The 16721-nt window shown below is 40.5% G+C and overlaps 1 non-coding gene and 1 pseudogene across 1 annotated transcript; one reads left to right on the top strand and one right to left on the bottom strand.

Annotated features, from left to right (window-relative positions):
• Positions 1-293: 293 nt before the first annotated feature.
• Positions 294-15066, bottom strand: LOC135970089 (cytoplasmic phosphatidylinositol transfer protein 1-like; annotated as a pseudogene).
• LOC123571173 (small Cajal body-specific RNA 20) lies at positions 12066-12205 on the top strand. Its single transcript, XR_006695345.2, has one exon.
• Positions 15067-16721: the final 1655 nt, after the last annotated feature.

Raw genomic sequence — 16721 nt, 5'->3', positions numbered from 1 at the left:
TAGTAGAGACGGGTTTCTCCATATTGGTCAGGCTGGTCTGGGACTCCTGACCTCAGGTGGTCCACCCACCTTGACTTCCCAAAGTGCTAGGATTACAGGCGTGAGCCACCATGCTCGGCCTCATTTATTTATTCTTAAAGTCCTTGCCAACCTCATCAAATGCCCAGTAACAAGGCTTCCTTCCAGGCTTACTGCTGTGACCACAGAAGATTCCTTCTGTCCCTTGCAAGTCTTACAGCTAACATCTTGTGTGATGTTGTGTGGCATACTTAGGGAATCATATGTGAAATTACTTAATCATATGCACACTCAGAGGTTGGAGGAACATGTTTGTGTGACAAAGCATCTTTTTCTATATCAGACTTTTTTTTTTTTTTTAAACAAAGCCAAAATGAAAATATAAAACCCCCTGAGATATCCATAGGAAATAACTCTGATTTAGGCTGACATGGCTTATCTGAAGAGTGTGGGCCAAGTACATTCAGGACAGCTTTTTTTCTCAGGGTCTGGAAGCATGAACGTTACTGGGGCAGACTTTTTCCGGGGCCAATATTTGGGACCTGATGGCAATTTAGGTACATCTCTGGAGCGAGGGGTGATGGAGTGATGAAGCACTAGAAGGGGACTGCCGTCAGAAGAAGGCAGTCGGGGAATGCTTGAGCTAGAAATTGCAGGTGGTACAATGCCAGTTTTCTTCTTGGTGGCTTCCTGAATGGCTTGTTCAAATTCTCAGACTTCATCAATTGTCATGTACTTGTTTGGGCATGACTCACTGTGTCATTTGCAGGCGAGGAATGTTGATTGCAAACTTTTTATGTTAGTTTGCTCAGGCATGTTTTTTTCATATTCCTGAACATCATCCATTATGACATACCATTCATCAACCCATGCAAAAGCTTATGTCGTCTTTGACTAACTTGTGTACAAATTGCCCTATTTTGGTCCGAAGCCTCCAGACCTCCAACCTCACTGGCAGTCTCCAGCTTGTAGGAGCACATGATGGGCTGATGTCTATCTATTCAGCCTGCCCTTAACTGTCCCCATCCTGTCTTCTCTGACTTGAAGTGTTTAGGATCCTCAGATTCTTTGTATTAGTGCCCTGGAATTTCATTGCAGACAGTATCAATAAAGCAAACGTCTCTCTCTAGGTTTTTGGCTTCCTTGTAAAAAACATTTACTGGTCAGGCATTGTAGCTACAGGTGTGAGCCACCGCGACTGGCTTTCTATTTTAAATTAAAAAAAAAAAGTCAATGTATTATAAAGGATATTACAAAGGGTACAGATGAAGAAATGCATAGAGTAAGATATGGAGGAAGGGGAATGGAGCTTCCAAACCCTCCCTGGGTGCATCACCCTCCAGGAACCTCCATATATTCAGCTATCTGGAAGCTCTATTTTCATAATTTTTAATGAGGCCTTAAAGTTGCTTTTATGACAGTAAGTTTTTAATATTAGGTGTTATAGTTGAATGGCTTTATGTAATTTTTGATTAAGACTTTTAAATAACAGTCTCTTCAATATTTTTATGTTCAACAATAGATTCTCTTCCCACAAATATATAACAAAATTTAAACCAGTCTTCACAATTATTTAAAGTAATTATAACACTTGAATTACATTGGAAATAACAGCCTATCCTTATCTTCTCCTTATAAATGTAATGTTGAGATTTCTTATGACAATGTGACTTCTATAAAACTTTTTCGTATCAGGTATTTCAATATAATAATAAAGCAAAATTTTGCAGAAGGCACTTGCATTGTTGGGATGGTCGCTTAGGAACCACTAATAGCAAATAGGGAGGTGTATCTGACTTACATGATGACAGAGATTTAAGTTGCTGGCTGTCCAGTGCCTGTCAGGAGTTCCCATCCAAACTCCTGGAACAAGGTTCATGGAGCTGCAGGAGGAGTTTATATAACAGGTTCCCAAGAGCATTCCAGCCAGCAAGATTAGGGTGGAGGATGGCAACAAGGCTGATGGCAAGCACTGGGCAGACAGTAGTTGAATCTTTGTTGCTGCATATATTAAATACGTCTATATGCCCATTGGTATTGGTGTGTTCTAAGTGACTGCTCTAAAAAGGCAGGTACATTCTTTAAAATGTAGCTCTATTATTATTTTGAAATAATGTAGACAGCTGGCTCCTAAAGTCAGTATCTGAGTAATAGATGGGGTGCACTGGTTCAATTACAGCTCACTTCAACCTCAAGCTCCTGGGTCAAGTGATCCTCCTGCCTCAGCCTCCCCAGTAGCTAGGAGCATAGGCATGTGCCACCACACTTGGTTAATTAAAAAAATTTTTTTTGTAGAGATGGAGGTCTCACTATATTGCCCAGGCTGGTTTGGAATATCTGGCCTCAAGTTCCTGCCTTGACCTCCCAAAGTACTGGGATTATAGATTTGAGCCCCTGCTCCCAGCCCAGATGCTCATGCTCCTTCACCTCTCTGAAGATCCTCAACGAAGGCTGCTTAAGGCTGGAGGTGACTCTCTTGGGGACAAGCCAGCCTAGTTGTTGTGGGTGCCAAGGAGATTAGTGTCTCTCAGCATGCCTGTTAATCCATTTGTGTTTTACCAGTACATTTTAGCACCCTAATTAGCATGCTGTAGTATGAATAGTGTCTCAAAGGAGGTCTCCGTATCCCATTTCCCATGCCATGCATATGCCTAATGAGGATGCCCTAAAAACTGGTTGAGCCTAACTATTATCAGGAGATCCTGAAATTCTGTACCTCTAGGAAAGTTCTGCAAAAGAGATCTTCCCCAGTTCCCTCACCCAGGGTGGTAGGTGGGTTGAGGAGTGTCCAATATGGCACCCAACTGTGACCAACTGAATTGTGAAAGCCAATTGCAGTTCTTTGGGGTAGAGTCCAGGCAAACTTCTTCAGTGTGTATCAATCCAATAGAAGCTGCTACTGTGAGTGGAAAAAGGGAGAGATTAAATAATCTGCTTTGGCCAGGTTTGTCTCAAACTCCTAACCTCAAGTGATCTGCCTGCCTTGGCCTCCCAAAGTGCTAGAATTATAATTTTGAGCCACCGTGCTTGGCCTTGAACTTTATTTTTTAGTGTAGTTTTAGGTTCACAGCAATACTGAGTGGAAACAAGAGAGTTCCCACTGCTATGTCTTCAAGGTCCAGCTTCCATATCATTATCTCTATGAAATCTCTGATTTCCCATAGAGGTAAATAAAAGTTTTCTCTTCTGAAATTTCACAGTCCCTTTAGGAAAATTTAACAAGATTTCATTTTCTAATCTGTTTTATTTGTCATGTACCTATCTTTTCTTCTTCGCTAGACTGTAAATTCATTAAGGGTAGGATCCATGTCTAATCTACCTCTGCATCTCCTAACACCATGGTTCCATCATTGTTTTGGCAAATATTGGAGTATGCATGTATTATTACACCGTGCTGCTTACATATTTATAGATCTGCTTTTCTTATTTGACGGACACCTCTGAGATTATATCTTTATTTTTCTGTGTCTCCCAATGCCTTGAGCAATGTCAAGTATATAGTCAGTGGTGAATAAATGCTTGCTTTTTTCATATGAAAGGAAGCTGGCTGTTCTATTTCAGCTGAAACCTCTGTAAGTATTAAGTAGTAATCATAAACAATTAAAAATTATGGAAAAGTATAGAAAAATTTGTTTTCAATAGAATATATTTATTGTGTTCTCAAAAGCATATGTTTTCATCTCCCAATGTTTCCTAAAGCTTGGTGACCTTTGTGTAGGATGAGACATCCTTCATGGATGAAAATAGATCTCTAACTCTTTGAAATCCTAACTTCTTCTGACAGTAGAAATATATCAAGGAAAAAAGAGTTTGAGTCAAAATACATCTTTAAAGTTTTCTTTTTCTCAGAGCATTTGACATTTAAAACTCATTATCTCTTGCCACTTGAATCTCAGTGTTGACCTCAAGGATTCTGTAGAAGGTACAGGATTTAGAGGGCAAAGAGAAGCACAGTAAAGTGAAGTGAATGAAAATGAAGAGTAAAGAGGTATAACTTGGTCTTGGTGATGTCAAATTCAGACCAAGGGCAGTGGGTAATTTATGGGATGTATCAAAAGGAAAGGGATAAATGATGATGAGAGTAGCAACATTAAGTCAGAAAAGACAAGAAAAATGAGAGGCCAAAGGGCAAGACACACAATAGGTGAGGAGGGCACGTTTCTAAAATAACAACTATGATCCTTTAATTTTTTTAAATTGCACCAATAACTTCAGAATACTGGTAATGAAAATACAGATACAATTCCCCTTCAACACCATTTCCCTGGAAATCAAATCTTTTTCCTTTTTTTATCAGCCCCAGAGAATGGAAAATATTTAGAGAGGTACAAAACTATCAAGTGTCTCTATAAATAACTACAAAATTTTGACTTACATTTATTTATAATGTCTAAGGCACAGCCACAAGTTCTCCTCCTCTTAGGAAAGAAGGAGAAAATTTTAAGGGTTGGCTGCTCTTCGCTGGGTGTGGTGGGTCACACCCATAATCCTAGCACTTTGGGAGAATGAGACTGGAGGATCACTTGAGCCCGCGAGTTTGAGGCCCGACTGGGCAATATCATAAGATCTGGTCTCCACAAAAATATTTTAAAAATATTAGTTAGCCATGTGGCATGTGCCTGTACTCCCAGCTACTGGGGAGGCTGAGGTAGGAGGAGTGGTTGAGCTCAGGAGGTGGAGGTCTGGATTGCACCATTGTACTCTCAGCCTGGGCGATAGAGTGAGACCCTGTCCAAAGAAACAAACAAAAAACCACACACACACACACACACACACACACACACACACAAAACAAAAAAATGAGTTCACAGCTCTTATCTTTACTTTAACTAAGTTTAGACATCCTTCCCTCAAGATGATTCTCCTTCTAATCCCAAAATAACAGAAACATGGAATTAGGTTAAGACAACTGGCTAAAGAAATTTATTTCTTCATGCCATTATTTTCATTAATAGGCATTCTAGACTTTTGAGGTACTTACTGCTTTCTGTCTTAACATACATATTAACACTCATAGATGTAACATACCCTTATGAGCATACTTACATTTTGAAAAATCTCCTCTTCACCTTCAAATTGTGGATAAATAAAGCACTGAAATAATTCATTATTCATAATTTCCATCCAAGCTAGTGCTACTTCCTAACTATGGACCACATTATAGACAGGGTAGGTGGCAGTTTACATATATTTCCTACAGAATCATCTGTAACTATAACTTTTCATCTCTAATTTGGAAAAAATAACAAATTCCAAGGAATAATAATAATATATTGATAGAGTCTATCTTGGGTATACAGTAATTTATGGATAAAATATACATAAATGTTGGTATTTTATTGTTTATAATAGATTACTTGCAAGTCACCTCTCAGTTGGTTAAAATGCAATCATACATGATGTTATGGTTGAGTATGGTTGGTCTAACATGGCGTTGTAATGAACTATAACCTGTGTAGCCACTGTAAAGACTTTTTCTTCTTGTTGTTGTCACCAAGACTGGAGTGCAGTGGCGTGATCTCAGCTCACTGCAACCTTCACCTCCTGAGTTCAAGTGATTCTTCTGCCTCAGCCTCCTGAGGTAGGTAGGATTACAGGTCCCCGCCACCATGTCTGGTTAATTTTTGTATTTTTAGTAGAGACAGGGTTTTGCCATGTTGGCCAGGCTGGTCTTGAACTCCTGACCTCAAGTGATCCACCTGCCTCAGCCTCCCAAAGTGCTGGGATTACAGGTGTGAGCCACCATGCCCAGCCTTGTAAAGACGTTTTAGCCCTCTGACAGTGAAGTCAATGAGGGGACCTTGAAATTGTGTGCAAATGTCTCATTTCTTTTCTTTTCTTTCCTTTTTTTTGAGGCAGACTCTCACTCTATTGCCCAGGATGGAGTGCAGTGGCACAATCACAGCTTACTACAGTGTAGAACTTCTGGGTTCAAGCAATTCTGTCACCTCAGCCTCCCAAGTAGCTGGGACCACTGGCATGTGCCACCATGCTTGGGTAATTTTTAATTTTTTTGTAGAAACAAGGTTTGTTATGATGCCCAGGCTGGTCTCAAACTCCCGGACTCAAGCAATTCTCTTGCCTCAGCCTACCAAAGTGCTGGGATTACAGGTGTGAGCTATTGTGTGCAGCCCATTTTCTTACAAGGACCTGAATATCAGCTCTTTGCCAAGTCAGATGGTTTCATTCCACAGGTGCAGTCCATTGACCGTGTTCAGTTGGAAGCAGCCAGTTGAGAGAAAATGTCCCAGTGTCCCTAATCTCACAAGATTGTGGAATGAGTCTTTGACAGTGGAGAATTGTAACAGTGAAACAGTAAAAAAACTCCCGTAACTAACTCCAGTATTGAGCGGCATTTACCCATTCCTGCACATAGGCAAGGATAATTTTAGAGCACTGAGATAATATATAAAAATAGCAATAATGTAGTTTTAAAAGCTAACTCTGGGATTAAAAGAGAAATATGTAAACAATGAACTCTGTTTTCTTAAAGATTTATAGGAGCATTGTGATCTGACCAAAAACAAAGAAGTTCCCAACCTCCTCGGACCCTGGCTGGCACCCAGATGTCTGTGTTTATTGATTACCTCTTGATCCCAACTCCCTTGCCTTCCCCTGCCCTTAAAATAAAAAGAACCTGAAATTTGTACTGATTAAGATGATACTTTAGAATGCTAGTTCACCATCTTCTTGGTTTTGCTGGCTTTCCAAATAAACCTACGTTTCTTCCCACCAACCCTTGTCTCTCAAGTTTGGCTTTTGAAGTGCTAGCTGCTGACCTGTATTCAGTTACATTTTCAATATAAATCACTATTACTTATCTTGGGAATCCACTGGCTGAAATTCAAGTTCTTTATCTACTGCCAAAATCCAAAATTTCCATTTCATCAGCTTCAAATGCATTTAAAAATGTCAAAATGCATTATGACAATGTTGCCAGATAAAGCCAAAAATACCTTCCACCTTTTATTGTCTTTGAATACTAAGAAAATGAATGAAGGAATAATAGAGATGCTTCTCTAGAAACTTTAGTATTATAATTAAATCTGCCAAACATTTGCATATGGTATTTATTGCACAGTGTTTTATATTTTCCAGGGAGAGAGAGAGATTGGTTACAGTCAATAAGTTGTATAACTGATCCCTGAATTCACTCTTTCCTTTCTGTGTAAGTTGATTCCAAGGCATCAGACTATAGACCTGGAACAGAGGAGCAGAGGCATAATTCAAATTACTGAGCATCTTCTGCTAACAATGTGTCGTAATTTTTTTACTTAGTAGATATGAACTTAACCCAGAACCTAAGTTACCTTAGTTCATGTGTACTTAGGTTCTGGGTTTAAAAAAAATGAATTATATCATTCTAGTCTTTTAATTAATTAATTAATTAATTAATTTTTTCTTGAGACGGAGTTTCATTCTTGTTGCCCAGGCTGGAGTGTAATGGCATGGTCTCGGCTCACTGCAACCTCCGCCTCCTGGGATCAAGTGATTCTTGTGCCTCAGCCTCCCAAGTAACTGGGATTACAGGCGCCTGCCATCACACCCAGCTAACTTTTTTGTATTTTTAGTAGAGACAGCGTTTCTACTGTTGGCCAGGCTGGTCTTGAACTCCTGACCTTAGGAGATCCGCCTGCCTCGGCCTCTCAAAGTGCTGGGATTACAGCTGTGAGCCACTGTGCCCAGCCTATAATTTTTGTTATTTTATTTTACTTTAAGTTCCAGGATACATGTGCAGAATGTGCAGATTTGTTACATAGATACACATGTGCTATTGTGGTTTGGTGCACCACCTATCAACCTGTCATCTGGGTGTTTTTTTTTTTTTTTTTTTTGGGACAGAGTCTTGCTCTGTCACCAGGCTGGAGTGCAGTGGCACTCTAAGCTCACTGAAACCTCCATCTCCCAGGTTCAAGTGATCCTCCTGCCTCAGTCTCCCGAGTAGCTGGGACTACAGACGCGCACCACCACGCCTGGCTAATTTTTTACATTTTTTAGTAGAGATGAGGTTTCACCATGTTGGCCAAGATGATCTCGATCTTCTGATCTCGTGATCTGCCCGCCTCGGACTCCCAAAGTGCTGGGATTACAGGCATGAGCCACCGCACCCGGTCACCATCATCTAGGTTTTAAGCCCTGCGTGTATTAGGTATTTGTCCTAAGGGTCTCCCTCCCCTATAGCTCTAGCCTTCAATTCAAAGTCTAGTAGGGAAAATTTTTTTATTTTTTTGGGACAGGGCCTTACCCTATTGCCCAGGCTAGAATGCAGTGGCACAATCTTGGCTCGCTGCAACCTCTGCCTCCCTGGCTCAAGCCATCCTCCCACTTCAGTTTCCTAAGTAGCTGGGACTAAAGGCATGTATCACTGTTCCTGGCCAATTTTGTGTGTGTATGTGTGTGTGTGTGTGTGTGTGTATGTACACACACACACACATACATATACACACACATACACACACACACACACACATATATATATATATATATATTTTTTTTTTTTTTTTAAGAGAACAGGTTTTGCCATGTTGGCCAGGCTGGTTTTGAACTCCTAAGCTCAAGCAATTCACCTGCATCGGCTTCCCAAAGTACTGGGATTACAGATGTGAGCCCCCGTGCCTGGTTGAAACAAATATAAATAGGTGCCAATGGAATGTAAAAAACCCCTGTATTGAAGCACTGTGTCACAGGTCACCACCCTTGCCTAGCGAACTCTTCTCAGAAGGGAGGAACTTTGAGCTGGGTCTTGAAGAATGAGTTGGAGTTTTCCAGAGAAAAAAGAAATCTGATGGTCTTTCAGGCAGAGGAAACAGCATATGTTTGGGAGTAAGAGTTTTGGGAGAAAGGCAGAGAGTTCTGTGTAACCAAATTAAAAGGAGTGTGTGAGTGTATTGCTTTGAGCCCCATTTATATTTTATTTCTGAACCTACTCTGTGAACTTTTCTTCTGTCTATTGCTTTCTGAAGTGTTTAAATAAACAATGATTCAAGATAGACCCTACACTTAGTAGCCTTTCTCTCTATTGTGGAGTGGGTTAAGATGAATCTCCAGGATATTTATAGATTATACCTTTAACATGTTCACAATGTATTGACTAAGACAAACTAGAAGCATTTTACTTCTATTTACTTGTGTGAGTGGAAGGAACTGAAGCATAAAGATCTGTGAATGACTCATTTGGTGGGGGGTGTTAGGCTATAACTTAAGACCTCTGATTTCAAGGGAGCCTTTGGTTCATATCTGCACATCTTCCAAGATCTACAGGCATTGTTTTCCACAGCACAAGTACCTCACCATCTTAAGGGAAGGCACATAAAAGGAGCAACTGTCTCTGCCAACCTGAGATCCTTTTTATTCTGAAAATACCACCTGTACTTACTGTTTACCACCCACCAAGAAAGCAAGTGTTTAACAGCTCAGTCTTGGGTATCCACAGGGCCTTAGCCTATGCTCAGCACAATCTGATGGGAATTGGAGATCTATAAGACATATATATATATATTTTTTACCTTCTTGGAGTTTGTAATTGGGATGAGATTACCACCCAGTTAGAGCTTAATTACAGAGAGTTGGGCTGGGCGTGGTAGCTCAAGTCTGTAATCCCAGCACTTTGGGAAGGTGAAGCAGGAGGATCCCTTGAGTCCAGGAGTTCAAGACCAGCCTGGGCAAAAAAGTGAGACCCTATCTCTATAAAAAATAAAATAAAATAAATTAGCCAGGTGTGGTGGTGTGTGTTTGTAGTCCCAGGTACTTGGGAGACTGAGGTGGAAGAATGGCTTGAGCCCAAGAGTTTGAGGCTACAGTAAGCCGGGTTTGCCACTGTATTCCATTCTGGGCAACAGAGCCAGACTCTGTCTCAAAAAACAAAAAAATTTATGGAGGGTTGACTACAGAAGCACAGTAATTCTACCTGTTCCTGATGATGGACTTTCAAAACCTTTTTCTGAATCAGAATTTCCAGCTGCCTCCTGAAACATTTACCAGGATGTGCCAAAGACCCTTAAATTCAACAGATTCAAAATTAGATTGGTTAATTTTTTTTTCCTATTATTTCTATGTCAAGTGTTCTCTATTCTATATTTAGATCTTGGTTAATGGTATTATCTCCTGTTCAGCACGCAAACTAGATATCTGTGGGCCATAAATGACTTCTTCCTTTCTCTAACACTTTATCCAGACTACCACTAAGTCATGTTCATTGAATCTTCAAAATGAGTTTCAAATTTCCACTGTAATTTGGTGTAAATGTAATAGTCTATAATTCATATTATGCCAAAAATGTATAGCTTCTATGCATGGGTAGCAATGGATGCTGTGGTTGGAACATCTGTTTGACAATGTATGTTGGCTCAGTTTCTTCTGGTTACACCCATTTCAGGTTAACTCAGACTTGTAAGATTTCTCTCCACTCCTGGCTCCTCCCCCAGAGGCATCTGGGTGTGGAGGAAAGCTGACTTGTCTCATGTGATGGGAGAAGTGTATCTGGGGATTGGGAGGTGATGGAGGCAAGATACACCTGCTGTCCTCTGAGTTCTTGCTTGTCTCCAGCTGAGGTGTCCTTTGCTTTTCCCTGTGTGTGTCAACCTATGTTCTCACTAAACCATCAGTGACAGAACTAGTCCCACCTGGTCTTTGGTATGTGTTAGCATCTGCTGTTGTTGAGCTAGGACTCCACCATAGTCTCTGGTCCTGTGGCTGCTGCATTCTGGCTCAAAGTCCCTGCCATTTCTTAAGTCCTTGCAGCATGTCCTGCTCCCCTGAGCAGGTGGGAACCTCTGGCTCTTCTGCACTTTACTTACATGCCTCAAGTCCGGAAACATGTCTGGGTAGACACTTTCACTGGATGGGTAGAGGCTTTTCCCACAGGGTCTGAAAAGGCCACCGCGGTCATTTCTTCTCTTTTGTCAGACATAATTCCTCAGTTTGGCCTTCCCACCTCTATACAGTCTGATAATGGACTGGCCTTTGTTAGTCAAATCTTTGCTCCATCTCTAGAAGATGAAGGGCTTTCTCTAGTTTTTCCCCTTTCTGTATGGTCAGGTCATATCATTCCCCATGTGAATGCAGCATTTCAACTCCTTTCCCTGTAGCCGTAAGATGATAGGACTGTAGGGGAATATGATTTATAGAGGAAATAAGGACTACATTTACTGTTTTCAAAATAGTATTCTTATTACATATAGATTCATTTATACATACACACCTCTGTGCATTTTTTATTAAAACAAAATCATTACTATACTTATTTTTTGTAATGCCTTTTTAAATCAAACAATATATATATTTTTTTGCGGGGGGAGCGGGGGACGGAGTCTCGCTCTGTCGCTCAGGCTGGAGTGCAGTGGTGTGATCTCGGCTCACTGCAAGCTCCACCTCCCGGGTTCACGCCATTCTCCTGCCTCAGCCTCCCGAGTAGCTGGGACTACAGGCACCTGCCACCACGCCCAGCTAATTTTTTGTACTTTTAGTAGAGACAGGGTTTCACCGTGTTAGCCAGGATGGTCTCAATCTCCTGACCTCGTGATCTGCCCACCTCAGCCTCCCCAAGTGCTGGGATTACAGGTGTGAGCCACCGCGCCCGGCCTTAGACAACATATTTTGCAGCACTTTCCATGCCAGGACATTCAGATATATTTCATTCTTTTTAATGGGTACATAGTATTCCATTCTATGACTGTATCATAATTTGTTTAGTGGTGGATGTTTAGCTTGTAGTATTCTATTTTTTGCTATTATAAATATTTCTGCAGCATACATCCTTGTATGTCATGCAAGGAAAATTTACTGTTTCTTTATTTCCCTTACTACTTTAGTGGGCTTGTTTTGTCCTGCCTAAAAAGATTATTTTCTACCCTAAGACCAAATACATATTTTTTGTTTTTTCTTTTATCTTTACTTTTCTTATGTTTTTTTCTTTTCTCTCTTTTCTTTTATACTTTAACATGTTTAATTCATTTTTATTTTTTAGACATTTCCATGACATTGGTAGAATTATCATTTTTCCATATATTATAGAGTTGTGTGTTTTTTTTTAAAAAATAAATTTTCCGGTCCTCTCTCCCACGGTGGGTGAGTACGGCGGGGGGTCCCTTTCTTCCTCAGCCAAGGCTGAAGGCAAAGATCAGATCTTGAGGATCATTTTTAAGACTGCCATGTGCTGGGAAACCTTGTTTTCCTACCCCAGACATTTGTAGAAAACAAAACAAAACAAAACAAAACAAAACAAAAACCCAGTTTTTTCACAGAAAAGTTCCTGGTTGGAATCAGTTACTTGGGAAACTTAGGTTGGGTGATGTTCTCATTGATCTCACTTTCATACTCAGCATTTCGGTTCCCATTATTTTCTCTTAAACTACAATTGCCAGATGGCCTAAACCTGTCTTTGCAATAAGGTAGTAGATGTAAATTTTCTCCTCCCCTATTTGCAATAGTTAGGTTGTTAATTAACTGAATGAATACTCAATCTCTGATCCCCATTGCAAACATAATGATGCAAAAGCCAAGATCTGGGTGATTTAAAATCATTGTAGAACCCCAGCGTGAACTCCAAAAGTCAGAATTTGTGCAGTGTTACAATATTTTATTTTATTTTATTTTTAAGAGATGGGGTCTTACTGTGTTTCCCAGCCTGGAGTGCAGTGGCACAATCATGGCTGACTGCAGCCTCGAACCGTTAGGCTCAGCTAATCCTCCTGCTTCAGCCTGCCAAGTAGCCAGGACTTTAGGCCCATGTCCCCACACCTGGCTAATTTTAATTTTAAAACATTTTTGGAGAGATGGTGTCTCACTATGTTGCCCAGGCTATCATAATGTTCAAAACAATTTCAACAGGCTCATTTGTAATAAAATGTAATAGCAGAGTTGTTAAAATCTGCATTTAAAAGATATCTGTTACATAACTGTTTTTTGCAAAAAGAGAATTTGTTTATCTTCTTAAATCTATCTACCTACCTACCAACCTACTCATCTGTATTTAGATCTAGCTATAGATATATTTGAAGAAACAGAAAAAATATGTACAAAGAAGAAAAGAATTTACTGGCACCCAGTTAATTGGTCAACATTTTGGCCAGTTTTCTTCTCATTTTGTATTTGTGCAATGCACACATGGTTTATTTACCTACAAAGTAGAAGAGCACCACCTACATTCTGGCCAAATGTAAAAAGTTGACTATTGAAATTAATATTCAGTGGAACTGAGGCTGAAGGCAAATGTAACCATCAAAGGATAAATTTTAATGGCCCGGTGTAGTGGCTCAAGCCTGTAATCCCAGCACTTTGGAAGGCCCAGGTGGGTGGATCACTTGAGGTCAGGAGTTTGAGATCAGCCTGACCAACATGGCAAAAACCTGTCTCTACTAAAAATACAAAAAATTGTCGGGCGCGGTGGCTCACGCCTGTAATCCCAGCACTTTGGGAGGCCGAGGCGGGCGGATCAGAGGTCAGGAGATCGAGATCACAGTGAAACCCCGTCTCTACTAAAAATACAAAAAATTAGCCGGGCGCGGTGGTGGGCGCCTGTAGTCCCAGCTACTCGGGAGGCTGAGCCAGGAGAATGGCGTGAACCCGGGAGGTGGAGCTTGCAGTGAGCCGAGATCGCGCCACTGCACTCCAGCCTGGGCGACAAAACTAGACTCCGTCTCAAAAAAAAAAAAAAAATAAAATAAAATAAAAATAAAAATACAAAAAATTAGCTGGGTGTGGCGGTGGGTGCCTGTAATCCCAACTACTCGGGAGACTGAGACAGGAGAATCGCTTGAACCTGGGAGGAGGAAGTTGCAGTGAGCCGAGATCGTGCCACTGCACTCCAGCCTGGGCGACAGAGCCAGACTCTGTCTCAAAAATATATATATACACATTTTAATACCAAGGTACATCCAGTTGATCAAAATAATATCAATAAGCATAATTATTACTATAATTTCATATTAAAGTTTTTGTAGTAATATTTTAGAAGTTTGACATTATGGCCCAGGCACAATACCTCCTACCTAGATCTTAGCTGCTGGTCTGCTTGTACCTTTGCAGATTCTTCAGACTGTACCTTTGCCTACTAAGGAGATGCTTGTTTCAGCTAAGGGCAGTGAGCGGATATAATGTTTGTTGCCATGTAGCCATCTTGCCACCAAGTTGTTGGATGTTCTCACCTCTGAATTGTAGCCAACTAAAGACTTATCTACTCTTCGTATTCTGCCTTTAAAGATTGGTAGTTGTGAAATTTCACTGAGGCAGTTCCACAAATTTAAGCTTTTTTTGCCTGATTACAGAAAAATACTGAATATTGTTGTGCTCATGTTTTTGGTTTTAAAAAATTTAAGCTTGGGCAACATGGTGAGATCCCACCTGTACTAGAAGTTATTATATTATTTTTTGAGACCAAGTCTCACTCTGTTGCCCAGGCTGAGTGCAGTGGTGTGATCACAGCTCACTATAGCCTTGACCCCCTTGGCTCAAGTGATCCTCCTATCTTAGCCTCCTGAGTAGAGGGGACTACAGGTGTGCACCACCACACCTGGATAATTTTTTGTATTTTTAGTAGAAGTGAGGTTTTGCCATGTTGCCCAGGCTGACCTCAAACTCCTGGACTCAAGTAATCTGCCTGCCTTAGCTTTTCAAAGTGCTGGAATGAGAAGTGTGAGCCACTATGCCCAGCCGCTACTAACAATTAAAAAATTAGCCGCATGTGGTGGCATGGCTGTAGTCCTAGCTACTTGGGAGGCTGAGGCAGGAGGATCACTTGAATCTGGGAGGTGATTATAGGCAGTGAACCCAGGAGGTATGATCGTGACACTGCATTCCCACCTGGAAGACAGAGCAAGACCTTGTTTAAAAGGAAAAAAAAATGTATGCACATGATGTATATAATTATGTGGACAAAATTTATCCTTAAGTCTTGGGTTTGGAAAAGTACCAGTGGAGCAATGTAACCGGCTTTCAGGTTAGCAAAAGCTCCGAATTTCCATCTGCATCTCAGTTCTCACTCACTGCACACACGCCAATGCCAGCACCTTTGGTGGAGCGGCATGACTTGAAGCTCCCCGCGGCAGGCATCATCGGGCAATACTTACCCTCTCATGGGACTCTCCAGCCAACAAACCCCTTTCTCTGCAAGGGACTCTTTGTGAGTGAATTCTGTGCTGTAGGTATTCATCTCTGCAAAGTATAATGCTAAGGCTTTCTTTTGAACAAGTAACTGTTTTTTCTTTTTCTTTCTTCAGTAACTACTCTTCCTCATTGTTTGACCATGTTATGTGAGTACATTATCAGGCAGCTCTATAACCTCTTACATGTCATGTTGTTGTCTTTCGCTGCAGAAGAATGATGAATGTGACCCCAATCTTGCTGCCACAGCCGACAATTCTGTTACTTTACCCTCTGCTATAATTACTTCCTGAGCACACATAACCAAACGATGTGAACTAAACATATGGCTGTGATTCTTAAACCACTCAGAACCTTGTTTGTTCCATTGTCAATGACAACTGCATGACACCTTCCTTTACCGATTTCCCATTTGTAAAGATTTCTTTTATCACGTTAATGTGCGAGATTGGTGTTCAAGATTAAGAAATTTCTTGATGTGGAAGTAAAGCCAAATGCAGTTGGTTTTGTCATTAATCCATGGTGCTGACATGTAGACAAAAAATTTCTGTTTCTAAAAGTTCACATGTCTAATATACAAAATATTAAATATATTTAATAATATTAACATTTTTGTCAAAGTGGAATATAATTGAGGTATAATCTTTTTGGTAACTTGGTTTTTAGAATTTATATCACGTGGCTGGGTGTGGTAGCTCACGTCTGTAAATTCCAGCACTCTGGGAGGCCAAGGCAGGAGGATTGCTTGAGTCCAGGAATTCAAGACCAGCTGGGCAACATAGAACAACCCCGTCTCATTAAACAAAATAAATTTAAAAAATTTATTTAAATTAAAAACTAATTTAAATCCTGGGCACGTATCAGAAATCCATCATTTTCAATGTCTAAAAATTAGTAGATTCTGTGAAAAACATTTCAACAAGCTTGTTAAAAATTGTAGCTTTCATAGATTCTATACTATAAGGAGTTATCTTATTTGTCAAGTCTGTTGTATATCATTTGTTCATGAAATATGTTTAGGTACCTTGTTTTTCTCTAGCTTTTCCTTTTTCTCATATGAATCATCGAGAGTGCCTAAGTTTTTAAAAATAAGTATTCTCATATTAACACATAACACTCTGCTGATTGGTCTTATTTTCCATATTAACACTCTGCTGATTGGTCTTATTTTACATTCACAACTTTGAACCACAAATTGGACCTTGACAGTGGTACCTGGTAATCACGCTACACTCTCGAGTAGTTGGGATTACATGCCTGCGCCTGGTTCATTTTTGTATTTTTAGTAGAGATGGGGTTTCACCATGTTGGCCAGGCCGGTCTTGAACTCCTGAGCTCAAGTGATTCACCTGCCTTGGCCTCCCAAAGTGCTGGGATTACAGGTGTGAGCCACTGTGCCCGGCCAAAAGACCCACTCTGTCTACATTCTTCTTAAATTTTCAATTGTTCCTCTCTATCTTCACTCTGCTGATGCTTTTCTTGTTTCACTGAAGAAAGAAAGTACTTAGAAGTTCCCTAGACATCCACCCTTGCCTTACCCACCTGCTAGCATCTCTTCCCACTCACTCCAGCTTCCTGCTTATTCCCGTAGTAGATAAACTCTC

Source organism: Macaca fascicularis, chromosome 1, assembly GCF_037993035.2.
Source record: "Macaca fascicularis isolate 582-1 chromosome 1, T2T-MFA8v1.1".
Classification (NCBI taxonomy): domain Eukaryota; kingdom Metazoa; phylum Chordata; class Mammalia; order Primates; family Cercopithecidae; genus Macaca; species Macaca fascicularis.
Note: the sequence above shows the minus strand (reverse complement) of the source record. Positions and strands in the feature narration are given on the sequence as shown.